Source organism: Eurosta solidaginis, chromosome 5 (genome assembly GCF_040869045.1).
Source record: "Eurosta solidaginis isolate ZX-2024a chromosome 5, ASM4086904v1, whole genome shotgun sequence".
Taxonomy (NCBI): domain Eukaryota; kingdom Metazoa; phylum Arthropoda; class Insecta; order Diptera; family Tephritidae; genus Eurosta; species Eurosta solidaginis.
The window spans coordinates 205,204,041-205,226,738 of record NC_090323.1 but is presented as its reverse complement, the minus strand read 5'-3'; the positions used below and the strand labels follow the sequence as shown (position 1 = coordinate 205,226,738).

Genomic DNA, 22,698 nt, shown 5'->3' with positions numbered 1-22,698 from the left:
AAATAAAAATTTAAAAAGAAATTTTGTTGTGAAATAAGGAGCTATGTATGTGACGAATATTATCATCACTAAGCGGATACTAAGTAAATAAAGGCACAACAACAATAAAGCAAGCTGCCACTCTTGTGTACATCAAATCAATCATCATTTATACACATACATACAAGGCAACGAGAGATATTTTACACACACATGTAACATGAAGTAGTTACTCACATATGCAGACGCATATGGCTACAAACTACAAATATACATGTAGATGGCTGGTAACCAAGCATGAAGTTCACGAACGAGGAAACCGAGAGTATAAAACCAACGCAAGCTGAACATGACTAAGCAGTTTTGATTTAAACACGCTATTGGTTGTGTAAGTTTCCAATAGATAATAGTTTTAATATATTGAAAACTATTATGTAGTAAATAATTAACGCGTTTGCTTTAATTATAGTACAGCATGTGCTTTATTAATATTACGTAAAATGAAAGATGAGTATATGCTTTACTAATAGAAAAAGGTGCATATCTATTGCGACCCTCAATAGTGCATGCTGTGACACTCCAATTGCAACTAAATTACTAAGTAAATACTAATTGGACTTGTTTCAATAAGAATACCGTAAACTTAAATCTTGTTACACTCATTCGAATAAGAGCAACTCGAGAAAGGCGACCGTTAGCATGATTTGCGCTGCCATCCATACTGACCGCTCTCCCAGCAGTCGGCGCATTCTTGCATTGCAAATATGAGCGATGCTGTTACTATTATGATGTCAGAGTAGACATCAAAGAACGGTGAACTTACTTGGGTGGCCTTCAATGTTTTTGGACTTAACTTGTAGTACAATTGTGAAGTATAATTGTGAAGTACTACACTCAAAGTAATCTTAATAAAGAGCAGTTTGCAATACCAAATATTGGAGTGATTTATTCGACAATTTAGCGATTCGAACGTTAGCAGAAAGTTTGGAATAAGTAGAATTTCCCAAAATTCGTTACTGTATATATTCTTAGATACCTACTGTTTCATACACATGTAGACTCCGCAGACGTTGTTCTGCCCTAACTTCGGTCTAGCTGCATAACTTTTAAGAAGTTTTTACCTCTTACTCTCGCTCCCCCTCCCTCCCCCTTTTCCATATCCTTTTAATCACTTCTCCCTCTGCCTTTCTCTTTCTCTGTGTCTCTTACTCTCTCCGTTTTTTTCCTCATTTCTTTTCTACTACATCTATCCCTATCTTTTTATACTCAGTTGAGCAGAGCTCACAGAGTATATTAAGTTTGATTGGATAACGGTTGGTTGTACATATATAAAGGAATCGAGATAGATATAGACTTCCATATATCAAAATAATCAGGATCGAAAAAAAATTTGATTGAGCCATGTCCGTCCGTTAACACGATAACTTGAGTAAATTTTGAGGTATCTTGATGAAATTTGGTATGTAAGTTCCTGAGCACTCATCTCAGATCGCTATTTAAAATGAACGATATCGGAGTATAACCACGCCCACTTTTTCGATATCGAAAATTTCGAAAACCCGAAAAAGTGCGATAATTCATTACAAAAGACAGATAAAGCGACGAAACTTGGTAGATGAGTTGAACTTATGACGAAAAATAGAAAATTAGTAAAATTTTGGACAATGGGCGTGGCACCGCCCACTTTTAAAAGAAGGTAATTTAAAACTTTTGCAAACTGTAATTTGGCAGTCGTTGAAGATATCATGATGAAATTTGGCAGGAATGTTACTCCTATTACTATATGTACGCTTATTAAAATTTGCAAAATCGGAGAAGGACTACGCCCACTTTTAAAAAAAAAATTTTTTTAAAGTAAAATTTTAACAAAAAATTTAATATCTTTACAGTATATAAGTAAATTATGTCAACATTCAACTCCAGTAATGATATGGTGCAACAAAATACAAAAATTAAAGAAAATTTCAAAGTGGGCGTGGCTCCGCGCTTTTTCATTTAATTTGTCTAGGATACTTTTAACGCCATAAGTCGAACAAAAATTAACCAATCGTTTTGAAATTTGGTAGGGGCATAGATTTTATGACGGTAACTGTTTTCTGTGAAAATGGGCGAAATCGGTTGATGCCACGCCCAGTTTTTATACACAGTCGTCAGTCTGTCCTTCCGCATGGCCGTTAACACGATAACTTGAGCAAAAATCGACATATCTTTAATGAACTTAGTTCACGTGCTTACTTGAACTCACTTTATCTTGGTATGAAAAATGAACGAAATCCGACTATGACCACGCCCACTTTTTCGATATCGAAAATTACGAAAAATGAAAAAATGCTATAATTCTATACCAAATACGAAAAAAGGGATGAAACATGGTAAAGTAATTGGATTGTTTTATTGACGCGAAATATAACTTTAGAAAAAACTTTGTAAAATGGTTGTGACGCCTACCATATTAAGTAGAAGAAAATGAAAAAGTTCTGCAGGGCGAAATAAAAAACCCTTAAAATCTTGGCAGGTAATACATATATAAATAAATTAGCGGTATCCAACAGTTGATGTTCTGGGTCACCCTGGTCCACATTTTGGTCGATATCTGGAAAACGCCTTCACATATACAACTACCACCACTCCCTTTTAAAACTCTCATTAATAACTTTAATTTGATACCCATATCGGACAAACTCATTCTAGAGTCACCCCTGGTTCACCTTTATGGCGATATCTCGAAAAGGCGTCCACCTATAGAACTAAGCCCCACGCCCTTTTAAAAATACTCATTAACACCTTTCATTTGATACCCATATCGTACAAACAAAGTCTAGAGTCACCCCTGGTCCACCTTTACTGCGATACCTCGAAAAGGCGTCCACCTATAGAACTAAGGCCCACTCCCTTTTAAAATACTCATTAACTCCTTTCGTTTGATACCCATATTGCACAAACGAATTCTAGAGTCACCCCTGGCCCACCTTTATGGCGATATCTCGAAACGGCGTCCACCTATGGAACTAAGGATTATTCTCTTTTAAAATACTCATTAACACCTTTCATTTGACACCCATATCGTACAAACGCATTCTAGAGTCACCCCTGGTCCACCTTTATGGCGATATCTCGAAAAGGCGACCACCTATACAACAACCACCACTCCCTTTTAAAATACTCAATAACACCTTTCTTTTGATACCCATATTGTACAAACAAATTCTAGGGTCACCCCTGGCCCACCTTTGTGGCGATATCTCGAAACGGCGTCCACCTATGGAACTAAGGATTACTCCCTTTTAAAATACTCATTAACACCTTTCATTTGATACCCATATCGTACAAACGCATTCTAGAGTCAACCCTGATCCACCTTTATGGCTATATCCCTAAATGGCGTTCACCTATAGAACTATGGCCCACTCCCTCATAAAATACTCTTTAATGCCTTTCATTTGATACACATGTCATACAAACACATTCCAGGGTTTCCCTCGGTTCATTTTCCTACATGGTTATTTTCCCTTATGTTGTCACCATAGCTCTCAACTGAGTATGTAGTGTTCGGTTACACCCGAACTTAACCTTCCTTACTTGTTTTTCTGGACGTTAGCGCAGCGCACTGCCCTCAAGTGGCCCAATGAAACCAGGCTAATCTTGTTCATGCACCCACACCCCGTAGGACTTCGGTGAGGCATAACGTCACGGTGGGAGGCGATTTAGTCGCCACTGCTTGCGCATTCCTCTGCACTCCCTTTCGGCATACATCAATCGCGTCATAACTAGAAACGCCATTTTATTCACCGCAGTCCAACATTGTATGTCGCTGCACATTAGGGGAACTAAATTCCTGATTGAAGGCTCCTCTCCGAAAACTCTGTGTACAGAGTCTTTCGCCGTGAAAACGAGGGCAATGAAACATTATGAGTTCTGCGTTTTCCAATTCGGTGGGACAGTGTAGACAGAAAGGATCCTCCTCTATCTTACGCTTATTTAGATACTCCTTGAAACCGCCGTGCCCACTCAATATCTGCGTGAGGTGGTAGTTTAGTTCGCCGTGCTACCGCTCGTATCATTCTAGTATATAAGGGGATAAATTGGGCTGTATTCAAACGGAGCCTTCCCGATACCGGGCCACCTCGGGAAGTATTGATGACCTTACCACAGTAAGGGGCGCTGCTGTGGCGGATGGTTCTTTTCCCGTACATAATACTGGACCGCTGAGCCCGCCTTGTCAGGCAGGTGGTCGTATGACCACGATGAACGACTCATTATCTAATTGCAATAAGGAGAGGGGAGGACTGAGTTGCAAGCCAAGGACGACAACAACGTATTAAGCGATGCGTCGGAGTCGGGGAGCGACAGTAGTGCTGATTCCATGAACTCCGTGTTGGAAAAGCATACATATGAAAACGGAGTAGTGGAGAAGGGTACGAAGCAGAAGAAGTAGAGAGTAGAGAGCTCTGTTGCAGTACCGTGCAGCACTAAGAATTGTCCAACGCCTGGGAGCAGTGGTCGACCCAACAGAAGTGGAGATCGAGCGTTTGGAATGTGCTCATGAGGCGATAGAAATGGGTCGAAGACAGTTCAAAAGGTTTGCCGCGAGAAACCATCGGTACTGCAACCGGTACGCGGAGGAATAAGCGTCGAATGGCAGAATGAAGAGGCAGCGTTCGGCGGAAGGCAACAAGCTTGCTTTCAAGAGGCAGAAAGGACCCAATTCCAGAGCCGCGAGGCAGGGCAGCCGCATAGACAAGACAAATAGGCCGAAAGCTGTAGGACAGATGGGCCGCAATAGCGAGGTAGCAACTACCTCGAAAGCTGCAAGTCAGAGAGAGGACATCAAAAGTGGCGAAGTGCCAACTACGGAAGTAGGACATAAGCCAAAGGGAGATAACGCTAAGACTTTGGACGGCGAACTAAACTACCGAGGATATCAATCGTAATTTGCAAGTAGTGGCAGAAGCTGAAGAGGGCCTCGAAAACTCTGAACCAAAAAGGCAAGGGGAGGACGAAGACGTCACGATGAAGGTGCTGGAGGGGGACAAACAGCCCAATGGTGCTGCGAGTTTTGCAGATAAACCTTCCACACAGTGAAGCGGCGTCGAGCGAACGCCTGACGTGGCATTGATCCAGGAGCCGTGGCTATCATCGGGAGGAAAGATTTCAGGACTTAGCGCGCACGAATTTGGTGTTTACTACGCGCAAACGGAAGGACGGGTGCGAGCTGTAGTCATGGTAAGGACACAGCTGCATTCATATATGCTGCTCCTCAGTAGTGTAAGGACCTCGGATATACGAATGAAAGAGAATCTCTATTTTGGTACATCCTGCAAACCAATTTGCAGATAGCCAATAGGGGAAGTGTCCCTACATACATTGGTGCAACATCCAGCAATGTTCTTGATATTACTTTGAGCTCCGAACGCGATATATCAAGGCATGATTGGATGGTTCTTGATAGACCATCCTTCTTCGACCATCCGAATATCAGCTTCAGCATCCCCTTAAATAGGGTAGAGAAGGGAGGAACCTTTAGAAACCCGACGTCAACGAACTGAACGAATTCCAGAAACAGGTAGAAACAAAACTGGGACAACCCAAAGAGGTTGCGAATGTCGAGGAACTGGAGGAGTCTAATGAATTCCTAAAAAGCACGCTTTTGACTGCGTATAACAGAGCTGCCCCTCTAAGAAGGTTCAGAGGAAGAGTAAAGCCGCCATTGAGGAGCAATGAGCTGAGTCTTCTAAGAAGACAGGTAAAAGAAATGTTTAAGCTAGCAAAGACCGCGGAAAGCGAAGCGTGTCGGGACGAGTAGAGGGGTCGATTGAGGATCTACAAGCGTGAAATTTCCAGGGCGAAGAGAATCTCATGGAAAAGTTTCTGTGCGGACATAGAGTGCTCCAGCGAAACAGCACGGTTGAAAAAAGTCCTAGCAAGTGGAAACATAGTCTAGGGACTAATAAAAAAGGAGAACGGGGAATGGTCAGTTAAAAGTTTCTGGGTTTCGAAGCAGATGAAACAGTCAGAGAATCGAGTGGCAAACATACGGAACGAAAATGATATTAGGTTGATGTTGCCTTAAGAAAGTTACTACGCCTCGATTCCTGCCTGCCATAATGCCAACATTATCTGTTCCTTAGCCCCTCAATTTTTTTTAAATCTAGCCCAAATTCATTCAATATTCTTAAAAAAACGGTTTATCTAAAATTTTGAAAAAAATCTAAAAGTTGCTAAAAAATTTCTAAAAAAAAAAAAGGTGAAAAAAGCTTAAAGCTAAATCGCAACTTTTTAAGCTAAAAAAAGCTTGAAAAAAGCGAAAATGGCAACACTGGCTGGATAGCTGGCGCCATATATGTAATACTCCTATATGGCTAATAGAAAATATTCGCAATGTGTTTTGAATTCGAAATCAAAACAAATAAAATTTTTGTGATTGTAGCAGCATAAGTGTGACAAGAAAAAATTTTAATTTATGTAGGTACACTCGATTGCATTGTATAAATATTACCAGGTAAAACCATTTACTCTTCTTGGTCATAATGGTTTTTTGACTTTTAAAAAAATTTTAAAATCACTCTCTTAAACTTTGTGGAAATGTCAAACCAAAGTAAATAAAAAAAAATTGTTGGTTTGACATTTTTCACTTTTTTAAATCCCAAAAAAATAAAATGCCTATGAAATAAGTGAAAAAATATTTCGAAAAGTTATGAAAATTAGTTACCAATATAATGGATGCCTCAACACGTCCTATTTTTGCAAAGGGACAAAAGAAAAGACCTTACTTCTTGACCTCTTCTAATTAAGAAGCGAATGTTGGAGTCCACTCCTATGGATTTTTCATTCATCCTTCTTCACTTGATTGGTACGTCTTTAACCCTTAAATATGCTGAAACTTCACTTTATAAGAGATCAGCGGTCTCAAGTGTCTTCGCTACTGCGGAAAAAAAAATGATTTTGGATGTATTCTTTGGTTTGTTTTTGCCCTTTTCCTCGATGTTGGAAGATACATTTTTTAATTGGCGCTTAACCGTTTAGGAGATGCTGATCGTTGCGTAACAAGTCACTCCAGCTAACCCTCTTTCGCGATAACTGACGCAACAGGGGGCACCAAGAAAGATCAAAGTCTTCCCCCACCTGCTTCTCTGAACCCAGTGGAGATCTTCCCATAACTTGCCCACGCCAGCAAAAACGCTGTAGCTCTTCGCAGCTTAGGTAAACATCATCGTCCAGTTGGAGTATGATAGTTCGTGGAGGCTGAATTTACCGGCTGAACGGTCAAAGTCTGCCGCCGTGGTGTAGAGCTCGTGTGTTGGCCTATCCATCAAAAATATTTAAGAAAATTTGTATAAATGGTATGGATTGTCCCTCGGCATTACCTTGGCCTCGGCATTAGTTCGTCCGCCTTAGCAGATACATTTTTGGGTCGGCACAAAACATGTATTTAGGTGAGCCAGTTCGTAGAAAAACGAATACACGATACGTAGCCCTCGAATTGGATGGAAAGCTAGACCTTAATCTCCTCAGATACATATCACACCAAATTGTTATTATTAGTAGATATGTATCTCTTCCGTACACCTAGGCGGTAAGTCTGCTTTTTCTTCTCGTCGCGCAGACGCAGATAAATTTCTAAACAATTTGTTGAAGAAAATTCCTCAGAAGAGGATTGTGGCCTGATGCTTATTTTTGCGGGAAACCGCAATACAACTCTTGAATTGAAAGTTCTGGAATGCGGTTGAACGTTGAGACTTCTTTCCTACCAAAAAAAAGAGTTATTTCCACCAATAAAAAAATCGGTTTTGGATAAAGTATCATAATATTAATGTTAGAACTCAAAAATATTTGGTAATTCTATACGACAGCATGACACTGGTAATACGCGTCCAAAAATACCGAGAGAGATGTCAAAAGACTTGTATTGACCTCGACAATAATAATCCGAAGGCGGAAAATAAAAAATTTAGATCGTTCAAAAGATATTAACGAAAACCCGTAAAATGACTCCGGAATGCTCCGAAATCGAGGGTAGGATCTGTAGTATTTTTGCGCAGAACACCTTTCTGCATTGGCGGCCTTTGACCTTGGGTGGGTCCAACACCGGTTTGGAGACCAAAACTATATCCGCGCAAAACACTTATGTTCACAATTTTTTTTTTGTGGGTACAACAAAATCATCAAAATTACAACAACCACAAGGAAATTTTTAAAATTTCTTTCGCAAATATCTCTTGGCAGACCCAAAATTGTTTACCTCCGCTTTCGGATTCGCGATCCTGGATCCAAAACGCGTTTTTTGGTACCCCTCTTGATATTTTTGGACGTGTATTAAGAGTGTCATGCTGTCGTATAGAATTACCAAATATATTACAGTTTGTTGTTATATTTCTGTTATGAAAACAAAACCAAAATAAAAAAATTAAAATGTGAGAGCAGTGAGAATTGTAAAATTTTTTTAAACGTCATTTCGGCTCTCACCGGTTTTACCTTGTAATATTTATACCATGAGCTGGCGCCATATATGTAATACTCCTATATGACTAATAGAAAATGCTCGCAATGTGTTTTGAATTCGAAATCAAAACAAATAAAATGTTTGTGATTGTAGCAGCATAAGTGTGACAAGAAAAAATTTAAATTTAGGTAGGTACACTCGATTGTTGAATACAAAAACATAAACGTTTAAACAGCAATATATCGGTACTCTGATGTTTGGGAATGTACCCAGCCTTTTGTAGCAATATAGGAGTATTACATATATGGCAGGCGCGCACGCGTACATAAGCGTATCATAAGCGCCATTATCGCTCGACTTTATCACGCATTGCTTCGTGTAATTTTTTGTCCGGTTTTATGGAAAAAGTATTAAAAAAACTAATAAACAGCAAATAAAATCTGAAAACAAATCAGCTTAATTTTATAGGGTCTAATTTATCATCTTTTTCAATTGTGGGGCTACTAGTTTTAGGTTTGTAGTGACGCACTCGAGTTCGTCCACTTCGTGCGCTTGCCTTATAAGTATGGTTTTAAATGCTGTTGCTCGCGCCTAACGGCGCTTCCACCAAATGCGCCGCTACAAACCTACTATTACTACAATCTACGTAGCATGGATAGTAGCAATGCCGAGCACCAGCTTTTACCCCCGTCCCTCCCCTCCCTTTCCGACACTCGTACTCGCGTAAGAAAGAGTCGTCAACTCCTTGTCTCCCACACCGTGTGTTCCGTATGCCGGCTTAGAGTGTTTACGATCACGGCATCGGTCCAATGCAGTTAATACCTGGGCCTATGCCACTTTCATAGATGCTCTGGGCTTACAAACGGAAATCGTCCGACCCGCACATTCGTTGCACCTTGCTGCCAAAACGCTAGTACCAACTCACTGACACCAGGTACACCAACAGCAATCGGACAGCACACTAGACAAAGCCTATATCCTTCAAGGCGCCTTCATCCATCTCTGACTCCCAGAGTGACGACTGCCCCCTTATGCACTTCAGAATTCTGCAACTTAATTGTAACGGTTTATGAGGTGGGTTTTGTCTAAGGCTGGGGTAACGCTCAGTCAATCCAGAGTCGAGTAAAGGTCCCACAAATCCCTACTGAATAAATACACAATATTTATGTGTTACGAACACACGCACACACGCCTGGAGATATTAGACGGGCAGCAGCTTTACGTCGCAAGATGGTGAGGGGGCTTAGCGGCGGCTAACGGTCGTTGGATCAGAGGAGGTTAGGTAGGACGGTTGAACGGACGTGCGTCCCGCAAGGTCATCGCTTCAGCTTCTGCACGCTTCATCCCGGCCGGTAGAATACCTGAAATCATACCGCATTTCCTAACTGAAGCTGCAAATTTAGCAAGAGAGTGATCTTACGAGACACCTCCACCCTAGAGACACCCTTATTAGGAGTCTTAATTTGGATATCATGCGGCTATTAAATGAACATAAACGTACCAAATGGGAGCAGCATCTAAAGACTTGAACCTCTCTGTGGGTGTTGGTAAATTGTGATCAACCGTCAAATCCTTGTCTAATCCTACCAAATACAATGATAAAATATCTATAACCTTCAGTTGTTGTTGTTGTTGTAGCGATAAGGTTGCTCCCCGAAGGCTTTGGGGAGTGTTATCGATGTGATGGTCCTTTGCCGGATACAAATCCGGTACGCTCCGGTACCATAGCATCATTAAGGTGCTAGCCCGACCATCTCGGGAACGATTTATGTGGCCACATTAAACCTTCAGGCCATTCCCTCCCTCCCTACCCCCAAGTTCCATGAGGAGCTTGGGGTCGCCAGAGCCTCGTCTGTTAGTGAAACAGGATTCGCCGCGGATAGGTGAGGTTGACAATTGGGTTTGGAGAAGCTATATATTGCGCTGGCAACCTGAAAGGTTGCGCTACACAGCCCTTGAATCTGGTATTTTAGTCGCCTCTTACGACAGGCATACCTACCGCGGGTATATTCTGATCCCCTAACCCGCTGGGATAACCTTCAGTGATAAAACTTTATCCGATTCTTAGAATTGCGCGAGCGGCTTTTGCTGACAATTTATAATGAATTCTTCTGTAGACAAAGCCAGACGTCGTGCTAACAGACGAGCATATAAACATAAACACGACCTTCCACCCATTACCATCACCCCCACAGAGGTTGAAGCTGCCATCCGTAAGGCCAGGCCCTCCAAGTCGATAGGCCCCGGCGGAATAGCCATGCCAATGCTTGAACACCTTGGCGATGAGGAAATAAAATACCTAAGTAACACATGTTTTCAACCTGTCACTTGAATCCTTCGTCATTCCCGTAAAATGGAAAATGGCAAGGATAATCCCGCTACTAAAGCCTGGCAAACCTGTCAACGAAGGCGAGTCTTATCGACCGATATCACTCCTTTCGCCAGTAGCAAAGACATTGGAAACCGTTTTGCTCCCTCATTTCACGGCAAATCTTCGCCTGGCCACGCACCAACATCCGTAAAATGCACAGCACCACCACCGCGCTCAATGCCATTAATACTCAGATAAATTACGGGTAAAATCAGCAAAAACCCCATCATAGGACGGGGCTCGTGGCACTTGACCTGTCAAAAGCTTTTGACACAGTCAACCAAAGCACGCTACTCCAAGACATAGAAGGCTCACAACTTCCCGCTTGTCTAAAAGGATGGACCGCTAATTATCTGAGTGGTCGGCAGGCGTCTGTTCAATTTAGGAACGAAATTTCTAAACCTAGAAAAATTAAACAGGGAGTTCCACAGGGTGGTATCCTATCCGATTCTGTTTAATTTTTACATATCCCTTCCCCACCAGAAGGAGTCACAATCATTTCCTATGCTGACGATAGCACGATTATGGCTACAGGACCTGACCCAGCAATTGATGAATTAGTTTCTAAAATTAACGGCTATCTCCCCGATCTTTCGGTTTCTTCACCTCGCGCAACTTCGCATTATCACCTGCAAAATCCAGGGCCATCCTGTTTACGGCGTGGAAGGAACAGATGTCGCAAATATTGGACGTATGCGTCGATGGTGTCATATTACCGACTGTCAGTCACCCAAAGATCTTAGGGATAACGTTCGATAATACTCTAACCTTCAAGGCACATGCCACCGAGATCGTTTCTAAAGTACAAAGTCGCAACAAAATCCCCAAGTCGCTTGCCGGCAGCACATGGAGAAAATATAAAGAAACGTTGCTAACCACGTACAAAGCAATTGCCCGGCCGCTCATGAGCTACACATCACCAGTCTGGTCGCTTGGTCTTAAAAATATACACACTGGAAAAGGCTACACGCCTGCCAAAATGCTGCAATCAGAACTTCCACCGGATGTCTCCTTATGACTCCCGAACACCATCTACCATAGAGCTCAATATTAAAGAGCACAATGTAATGCTGAACAAACAGTTCTTGCTTAATTGTCACAAACTAGGACATCCTAGCAAACAACTGCTTAATGTAGCCCCGCCTCCACGGGGATTAAGGGAACATCTCCTAAACGCCTTTTCGAGATATCGCCATAAAGGTGGACCAGGGGTGACTCTAGAATTTTTTTGTACGATATGGGTATCAAATGAAAGGTGTTAATGAGTATTTTAAAAGGGAGTGGGCCTTAGTTCTATATGTGGACGCCTTTTCGAGATATCGCCATAAACGTGGACCAGGGGTGACTCTAGAATGTGTTTGTACGATATGGGTATCAAATGAAAGGTGTTAATGAGTATTTTAAAAGGGAGTGGGCCTTAGTTCTATAAGTGGACGCCTTTTCGAGATATCGCCACAAATGTGGGCTAGGGGTGACTCTAGAATTTTTTTGTACGATATGGGTATCAAATGAAAGGTGTTAATGAGTATTTTAAAAGGGAGTGGGCCTTAGTTCTATAGGTGGACGCCTTTTCGAGATATCGCCATAAAGGTGACCCAGGGGTGACTCTAGAATTTGTTTGTACTATATGGGTATCAAACGAAAGGTGTTAATAAGTATTTTAAAAGGGAATGGGCCTTAGTTCTATGGGTGGACGCCTTTTTGGGATATCGCCATAAACGTGGACCAGGGGTACTCTAGAATGCGTTTGTACGATATGGGTATTTTAAAAGGGAGTGGGCCTTAGTTCTATATGTGGACGCCTTTTCGAGATATCGCCTTAAAGGTGGACCAGGGGTGACTCTAGAATTTTTTTTGTACGATATGGGTATCAAATGAAAGGTGTTAATGAATATTTTAAAAGGGAGTGGGCCTTTGTTCTATAGGTGGACGCCTTTTCGAGATATCGCCATAAAGGTGGGGCAGGGGTGACTCTAGAATTTTTTTGTACGATATGGGTATCAAATGAAACGTGTTAATGAGTATTTTAAAAGGGAGTGGGCCTTAGTTCTGTATGTGGACGCCTTTTCGAGATATCGCCATAAACGTGGACCAGAGATGACTCTAGAATGTGTTTGTACGATATGGGTACCAAATGAAAGGTGTTAATGAGTATTTTAAAAGGGAGTGGGCCTTAGTTCTATATGTGGACGCCTTTTCAAGATATCGCCATAAACGTGGACCAGGGGTGACTCTAGAATTTGTTTGTACGATATGGGTATCAAATGAAAGGTGCTAATGAGTATTTTAAAAGGGAGTGGGCCTTAGTTCTATAGGTGGACGCCTTTTCGAGATATCGCCATAAAGGTGGGCCAGGGGTGACTCTAGAATTTTTTTGTACGATATGGGTATCAAATGAAAGGTGTTAATGAGTATTTTAAAAGGGAGTGGGCCTTAGTTCTATAGGTGGACGCCTTTTCGAGATATCGTCATAAAGGTGGACCAGGGGTGACTCTAGAATTTGTTTGTACGATATGGGTATCAAATGAAAGGTGTTAATGAGTATTTTAAAAGGGAGTGGGCCTTAGTTCTATATGTGGACGACTTTTCGAGATATCGCCATAAACGTGGACCAGGGGTGACACTAGAATGTGTTTGTACGATATGGGTATTAAATTAAAGGTATTAATGAGGGGTTTAAAAGGGAGTGGTGGTAGTTGTATATGTGAAGGCGTTTTCCAGATATCGACCAAAATGTGGACCAGGGTGACCCGGAACATCATCTGTCGGGTACCGCTAATTTATTTATATATGTAATACCACGAACAGTATTCCTTCCAAAATTCCAAGGGCTTTTGATTTCGCCCTGCAAAACTTTTTCATTTTCTTCTACTTAATATGGTAGGTGTCACACCCATTTTACCAAGTTTTTTTCTAAAGTTATATTTTGCGTCAATAGACCAATACAACTACCATGTTTCATCCGTTTTTTCGTATTTGGTATATAATTATGGCATTTTTTCATTTTTCGTAATTTTCGATATCGAAAAAGTGGGCGTGGTCATAGTTGGAATTCGGCCATTTTTTACACCAATACAAAGTGAGTTCAGATAAGTACGTGAACTGAGTTTAGTAAAGATATATCGATTTTTGCTCAAGTTATCGTGTTAACGGCCGAGCGGAAGGACAGGCGGTCGACTGTGTATAAAAACTGGGCGTGGCTTCAACCGATTTCGCCTTTTTTCACAGAAAACAGTTATCGTCCTAGAATCTAAGCCTCTACCAAATTTCACAAGGATTGGTAAATTTTTGTTCGACTTATGGCATTAAAAGTATCCTAAACAAATTAAATGAAAAAGGGCGGAGCCAAGCCCATTTTGAAATTTTCTTTTATTTTTGTATTTTGTTTCACCATATCATTACTGGAGTTGAATGTTGACATAATTTACTTATATACTGTAAAGATATTAACTTTTCTTTTAAAATTTGACTTAAAAAAATTTTTTTTTTAAAAAGTGGGCGTGGTCGTTCTCCGATTTTGTTAATTTTTATTAAACATACATATAGTAATAAGAATAACGTTCCCGCCAAATTTCATCATGATATCTTCAACGACTGCCAAATTACAGCTTGCAAAGCTTCTAAATTACCTTCTTTTAAAAGTGGGCGGTGCCACGCCCATTGTCCAAAATTTTACTAGTTTTCTATTTTGCGTCATAAGTTCAACTCACCTACCAAGTTTCATCGCTTAATCCGGATTTGGTAATGAATTATCGCACTTTTTCGATTTTTCGAAATTTTTGATATCGAAAAAGTGGGCGTGGTTATAGTCCGATATCGTTCATTTTAAATAGCGATCTGAGATGAGTGCCCAGGAACCTACATACCAAATTTCATCACGATACCTCAAAATTTACTCCAGTTATCGTGTTAGCGGACAGACGGACGGACGTACGGACATGGCTCAATCGAATTTTTTTTCGATACTGATGATTTTGATATATGGAAGTCTATATCTATCTCGATTCCTTTATACCTGTACAACCAACCGTTATCCAATCAAAGTTAATATTCTCTGTGAGCTCTGCTCAACTGAGTAAAAAAAACTGGTTAGGGTAACCCGCCCCCCCCCGCCGCCTCCTCATAATTTATTTCTGGGTGCGCCCCTGACAGACGTTTAAATTGGATTAAATTAATGTCCCATTAACACTTGATACTAGATCTTGATTATGTCAACTCATTTATGTAGCTTCGAGCAGTGTTGTTGCTCAAAATTTAGTGCACTGCCCCCAACTATGGTTTTGGAAAAAGATAAAACTAATTTTTAAATTAACAATTATTATTAAATTAATAATTCTTATTAAATTAATAATTATTCATTAAAAAAAAATTATTCATTAAAAATACAGTCATTGTACACATATCACATAATCGTTCTAAAATTAAGAAATCCATTCACTTGTGCAAATAAACAATTATAAAAAATTTTCTTTAGACAGAGCAAAAGCTGTTTGTTAAATTTTTATTATACCTGAAATTTTATGAGCAGGGCCGGATTAAGAAGTAGGCAAAATAGGCAGTTGCCTGGGGACCTCGATTTAGGAGGCCCCGAAAAATGAAAAAGACTTCTAAAATTTTCTTACAAACATAAAATTCTAGACTAAATACAACTCAGTTGAACGCATTCAAAAGGCGACGACCGACAAACTAGACAAGGTTCTCAACAATGACATTTCCGACTCAGTTGGCAAATTGTATGAGCAAAGTAGTGTATCGAAGTGAAAGGAGAGTATATTGAATGATAAAAAAAAGGTTTACAACTTTTCTTCAGTTGAAGGTCATACTGGTGAAAGTGTAGCGAATCAAACTTTAAAGTTTCTTACTGAAGACTGTGGTTTAGATATTCAAAATTGTAGACGACAAAAATATGACAACGGATTAAACATGTCCGGGAAGTATAAAGGTGTGCAAGCAAGAATATTGAGTTTTAATGAGAATGCGATCTATGTTCCTGTTCCGCGCATTCCCTTAATTTGGTTGGAGAGCATGCTGTGAAGTGCTGTTTTTGTGCAGTAGATTTTTTCGCCATTATGCACTATGCATAATTTTTTTCGGTTTCCACCTATCATTGGGGCGTATTAAAAAATAAAATATAGAGAAAACTTTGAAGACATTTTCAACTACACGCTGGGAAGCACATTCGAATGCGACGAATGTAGTTTACGATTCATTTGATATCATATTAGAGGCTCTAGAAATCATTGCTGATGATGAATCGCAAAATACTGATACTCGTTATGAGGCGACATGTATCGCGAATTCGAATTTAGTTTCATGTCGATTTTATGGAACTCTATTTTGACTGCTATGCGTTCAGCGAGTACCTCAGTCATTGGAAAGTGAGAAAGCAGATTTGCAAAGGTGTGGTTTTTTTTTACGGATCGTTAGAAGAGAGTTTAGTTTCATTCCGTGAAATGTTCAATGATTTCGAGGAAAAAAAAAAAACAATTATTACCTGGTGTAGGTTATACAGAAATCGTAAAACGTACTCGTAGAAAAAACCAACCTAATGACGGAAATGCTCCAGAAGTCCAGAAGTAGAATTTTCGCCTCGCGATGATTTTAGGTCAAAACACTTCCTCGAAATCAACGACAATCTTCACAGTGAAATCAAACGACGTGCGAAAGTGTATATGGAAGTTTCAGAAAGATTTGCATTTCTAATCAACTTTTCTCTAAGCGATGGAGACCTCCACGATGCTATAAATAACTTAGTTCGTTTTCATTCTAGAGATTTGGAAGAATTTTTCATTAAAATGAAACAATTTCAAAGATACGTGAACTCCAGATACACTGATGCACAAAAAACTCATAGTCATTTGTATAAGATTCTAATGGGAGATCAATTAGCCGATTTATTTCCTAACACAGAAATAGCTCTTCGGAGCACAAATTGTTCTGCCGAACGATCCTTCTCGCAATTAAAAAGAATCAAAGCTGCTGAGAAGAGCTACAACGCTACAAGAGCGACTCGAGTTGTTAGATATACTTTGCATTGAGTCAGATTAATTGAACAAAATCGATATTGATGATATAATTGATTAATTTGCCGAAAACAAATGTAGAAAACGACATTTTTAAAATGTAGATAGTAATTTTATTGATATTATTACATTGTGACAATAAAATTTGTATCAAAGATATAAGTTTGTATTTTTTAATCGAAAAAAGAAAGAAACGGCCGCGAAAAAAGGGCCCCCAATTGATGGTTGCCTGGGGCCCCGTTGAGGGTTACTCCGACCCGGTTTATGAGGAAGTTTGCCCAAAAACTTCCTAAAGCTATAATGGGCCGAGTGAATAACATAATTAGCATTTATTTCAATTCTTATTTCTGAGAACTAGAGGAAAAAGCTTTTGTTTGTTTTTTATGCACAAAACAAAATTTTGTATAAATAGCGCCCAGAAAATTTAACTTGCTTCATTTTAAACTCAATAATCGACGAAAAGTCTAAATTAAAATGTATTTACGCAATTTTTTCTCAATCGTGTTTGTCGTCTTTAGCTTTCTTCTGAATAATACGAATTGCCAATATCGCTTTGTGGGTAGCAGGGATGCGAATATGGAGGATAACAAACATGTGGTATCAATAAATGATACCATGTCATATAAATGCACTGGTGCATTAATCAGTATGCGGAGGGTGCTTTCAATTGCGCATTGCCTGAAGAAGATAATAAGAAGTAGGATCTTTGTTGGAGCTGGTGTAACCGATTTACGTTATGTACGCCAATATGGACAATTTCGCGAGGCACAGCGGGTACATATTCCAGAGGATTTTGATGAAAAAACATGTCATCTGGATATAGCTTTGATTATACTGACTCAATCCTTCGAAAAGAGTGATAACATAAAAGTAATACCACTTTGTTGTACTGCATTAAACACGGACAAAGAAATGCAAGTTAGTGCATGGGGTTCGAAAACAGGTTCAGACATGGCGTCCGTATCATATATACCTTCGCCTATACTCCAATCTGCTGTCTTTAAAGTTACGTCAATGGTCGAATGTGTGGAACGTTATAAGAGCATAGGGGTGGTTTTTGGAGCATCATTGATTTGTGCTAAAAGTCCAGTAGCTTATACGTGTCAAGGAGATTCTGGTGGACCGGCCATTGTGGATGGACGACTTTGTGCTTTGGTATCAGCTAGGCAACGTTATTATACCCCCGATTTTCCAGCTTTATATACAGATATAAATAATGCAGATGTTCAAAATTTTTTAAATAAATATAAAATATAAATATAAAAATAAATGTTTATAATTGCGATTTAAAAAAATTTTGGTTGTATGCATTAAAGTGTGACGCATGCAAATGCCTTAGGTTGTGAGATCAAACTTTAATCATAGCTTTAAAGTTCCTTCGTTAATGAATAGAACATGAAAAAAAAAATAATATTACGAAATAAGGCGAACTTTACCGATCCATAACGGTACTAATCCAACCAAACTTATGGAAATCAATGTATTTGTTATTGTTATCATAGATACCGCTTTACCCTAGCCAATTAATTAGTTTTTGTTTTTCCGCCATATCGATCATCTATAAATTTTTGCTTTCGCTAATTACATGAATAGACGGGGACGAAAAAGCAAATGAACTAGCTAAAAATAGCGCATCCCTTGAAAATTGCTCCATAACGTCTAAATTAGATTGGGCGATATTAAGAGAAGGCGAGAGGTGCACATTATCGACCAAGCGGGGAAGGCGTGGGTTCAAGCGCGGAGCTGTAAAGTGTCGAAGATTATGTATAGGTCTTACAACCTTAGACTAATAAAGTTGCTTCTATCATTAAAAAGAGAGGACTGTAGACTCATGACGGGTATTCTGCTGGACACTGCCTTCTGGCGTCACATGCCTTTAAATTAGGCTTGGTCAGTGATAGCAGATGTAGAAAGTGCGGGTTGCAGGAGGAAACGATCGTGCACGTTTTGTGCTCGTGCCCTGCGCTTGCCAGGCTAAGAATCCAGCTATTAGGAGTGATACAGCTGTCGGATCTAGAAGCAGCAAATGACATAGGTCCTAGAAAGCTTCTGGTATTTGCCAAGAGGACGGAGTTGGATTACAACATAGGTCCTGGTTTTTGTCAGGGTTTTTCGGTTTGGTCGTTGAAATAAACTTCTGGTAGCACTACGGACTCGTTCAGTCTATGTGAGGTCCTCATGAACCGGCCAGTTCAACCTAACCTAACCGAACCTAACTAATGTAGGCAATAGGCTACCTCCATACCAAATTTCAGGCAAATCAAACCTTAATTAATAATAATTTATTCGAATAGATAATAATTTGTTGGAATAGATCGGTCCCTGGCCCAATCCGGGAAAAAATTGTTCGGAAACATTAATTTAGGCAAAGAGCTACCTAAAATGCAAACTTCAGTCAAATCGAACCATGAAAAGTGTTAGTTCTTCCTTTTCATAGGAAGGTCAAGAGGCCATAGATTTATCTACCGAATCATTTTCTGTAAGGATGTGGGCGGTTGTACCCATCCAGGTACAAAAAAGGATGGACCGTCTCGTTGAGAGATCTGCGGCATCAGTGATAGACTCTGTGTTGTCGACAAATGAGTCCATGTCCTTTAGTGTGGTCTGGCAGTCCGAGAAATTGATCACCCTTTTCCCGCCTTTAAGCACAGGTGCCTAATGATATACAGCACCGCGTATTGCTAACATTTCTGATTGATATGCGCTAGAATGACCGGGAAGGCGAAATGCGATCTCTAGTCTCAGGTCCGGTGAAAAGAGACCACCCTCACCTTCCCGTCAAGCTTAAAACCACCAGTAAATATATGTACATATCTGGCTTCTCGGCATAATCGAGAAAAGCAGCCTTAAAGCTTTTAAAGTAAACGTGATGTTGTTGTTGTTGTAGCAGTGCTTCGCCCCATCCAATAGGTGTGACCGATCACAATTGTCATCAATATCCTCTAACGGGAGTCAAAGGAAACTTGATGTTTCAACAGGGGTGGAGCATAATGAGAGAGGTGTTAGAGGCGTGGAACCATTACAATTAAAGAGAAGATGGTTGGTGTCATGTGGGGACACATTGCAGGCGGGGCATACATTTGGTATGTCGGGGTTGATTCTGGATAGGTAAGAGTTTAACCTGTTACAGTATCCAGATCGAAGTTGAGCTAAAGTGACTCCCGTTTCCCTAGGGAGAATGCGTTCCTCTTCCGCAAGTTTTGAGTACTGTTCTTTGAGTACTGGATTCACCGGGCAATTCCTGGCAAAAACTTGATCGCGCGGTTGTTTAGTCAGAAATGTCAATATTATGAACTGAGTGTTGGATATTACAGTGTAAATTAATATTTTCTGGAAAAACTAAGATTTACAAATATCCAATCGCGCGCTAACTTAATTTGGAGAAAAAAAGTGACTTTTTGGTCATGCCGGGAAGCCGCAGATATGTTGAAGGCACCCTGAATAGCATGTTGTCTATTTGACCATTCTTGTTGTTGTAGCATTCTTGTCGTGTGGGAATACTCACTGTACAATTGTTAGCAATAGTCAGTATGTACTGGTATTGAAACTGGGGCTTTCATGCTCAAGATAGTAGCATGACCACTTCCTCCATTCTTCCAACTCTCAAATTCTCGAATTCGCAGGGCCACGAATTAGGTTATTTCCTTCGCTTCCAAATCCAGTTGTGGTAGGTTCAGAATAGTGCTGAGTGCCACTTTGGGAAGGGAGATAACTGTCATCTCGAGCTTATGTAGAACTTCAATCTCTTCGGGATTCTGTTAGCGTTAAAGGTTCGTGGCCTCTTTGTAGCACCGGCAGCAAACCAGAACTACCATGCAGTATAATTGGGCATACAATGGCTATATGGATCCAACGTACTACTTTGGTAGAAAAAACCGACGAGACAACAACTGCTCTTTTACAGAAGAGCAACATAGTTGTTGCTTTCTTAACCCGGTGTGCTAAACTGCCACCCCAGGCAATCACCTTAAGGCCGTCCACCCCCATCAGTTGTAGTAGTCTGTTAATAGTGACCACCGAATGAAGCGGAGATAGAACAACCTCCTTGCAGGGTGCCTCTCTTTACTAGTCTAAGAAGCGTAGTTCCACCCAGCTCCATACTAATATTTTTGCGAGTAAGCAGTTTTGGCAGAACTCAACTAGACGTGCATCGACTTGCCGGTTCGTTAACCTCCTAAACAGTTATAATTAAATTTTCTCCAAATATGTACTACGTTTTGCACTTAACAGCCTTTTTGCCAAGGGTGGCAGAATAGGTAACACATTCACGCTGTCAACTCGTTTCTAGGAAATGAACCTGAACTAAAAGGTTTCAAGGGCCAGATAATACAGCCAAAACTTTCGTGAGAAATCGGAGCCTATGCAAAATAGTGTTGTGCCCAAACCTCCCTTTTTGGTTTATTTTAATGTTATTATCTTTTGACAGAAACCAAATTTTTGAATTTCCGCTTTCAGATTTTCGATACCAATGTTAAAAGCGTCTTTTGATACCCTCCCACCTTTTTTCGGACATGATTCAGCAGTCGTCTTCACCTCCTGTAAAATTTTACTTTATAATATTTTTGCAGCTTATTGCTCGCACCGAAAGTAAGGCTGAAATATTCTAGTGAGGTATCCAAGTACATCGATTTTAAAAAATAATTCCTGGCTGGCCCATTAATAAATAAATGTAAGACGCGATAACCTCCGAAGAGATTTTAGGACGCGCTTCTCTTCCAATCTGAGTCGTGCTCTTTTTAATTTTTCCTACAAATTGGCAGGACGGGACCTACTGCGCTATGCAATAAAATAAACGGCTACCTCCGTGATCTCTCCAGTTTTTTCGCCTCGCGAAACCTGGCACTATCACCGACTAAATCTTCCGCGACCTTATTTACAACATGGACGTCCCAAATGTCGACCATTTTGAACATCCACGCGATGGCACTACGCTATCGACTGTCCTACACCCCAAAATCTTGGGTGTGACGTTTGATCAGGATCTACATTTTGGTGAGCACGCAGCCGCAATTGTTCCGAGAATTCAGAGCCGTAACAAAATCCTCAAATCCCTCGCTGGCAGTACTTGGGGAAAAGATAAAGAAACGCTCATGACTACATACAAAGCAATTAGCCAGCCGATTACGTGCTACGCGTCACCCATATGGTCGCCTAGCCTAAAAATCACCCACTGGAAGAAACTACAGGCCTGCCAAAATACTGCTCTCAGAATCGCCACGGGCTGTCTTCTTTTGTCCCCAGAACACCATCTGCGTAATGAGGCGAGAATACTCCCCATCAGGGAGAGAAATGAGATGCTGACGAAACAGTTCCTGTTGAATACCCAGAAACCTGGGCATCCCAACAGACATATGTTTGATGAACCAGCACCGCCAAGGGGCTTAAGGAGTCATCTCCGTAAGCATTTTGAGGAAATACGGCGCCTGAGAACCCAGCCGTATGAAGTGAAAAAACACAAGCAGGTCCTTGGTGAACTCCATAAACAGGGGTCGGACCTTTATGCCGGGAATTGCCCGGTGAATCCAGTACTTAACGCATACTCCCCAGGGAAACGCGTGTCACTCTTGCTCAACTTCGTTCTGGATACTGTAACAGGTGAAACTCTTACCTATCCAGAATCAACCCCGACATACAAAATGTATGCCCCGCTTGCAATGTGTCCCCACATGACACCAACCATCTCTTCAATTGTAATGTGGAACCAACGCCTCTAACACCGCTTTCCTTATGGTCCACCCCTGTTGAAACGGCAAGTTTCCTTGGACTCCCGTTAGAGGATATTGATGACAATTTGTGATCGGTCGCGGCTATTAGGTGGGGCGAGCATTGCTACAACAACAACGGGACCTACTTGTTTTATGCCGATTGCGAACGGCATCTGCAAG

The 22,698-nt window shown here is 40.6% G+C and overlaps 1 pseudogene; it reads right to left on the bottom strand.

The window, feature by feature from the left end:
- LOC137254369 (uncharacterized) overlaps window positions 1-22,698 on the bottom strand; it is a 66,258-nt pseudogene that overhangs the window by 42,275 nt on the left and 1,285 nt on the right.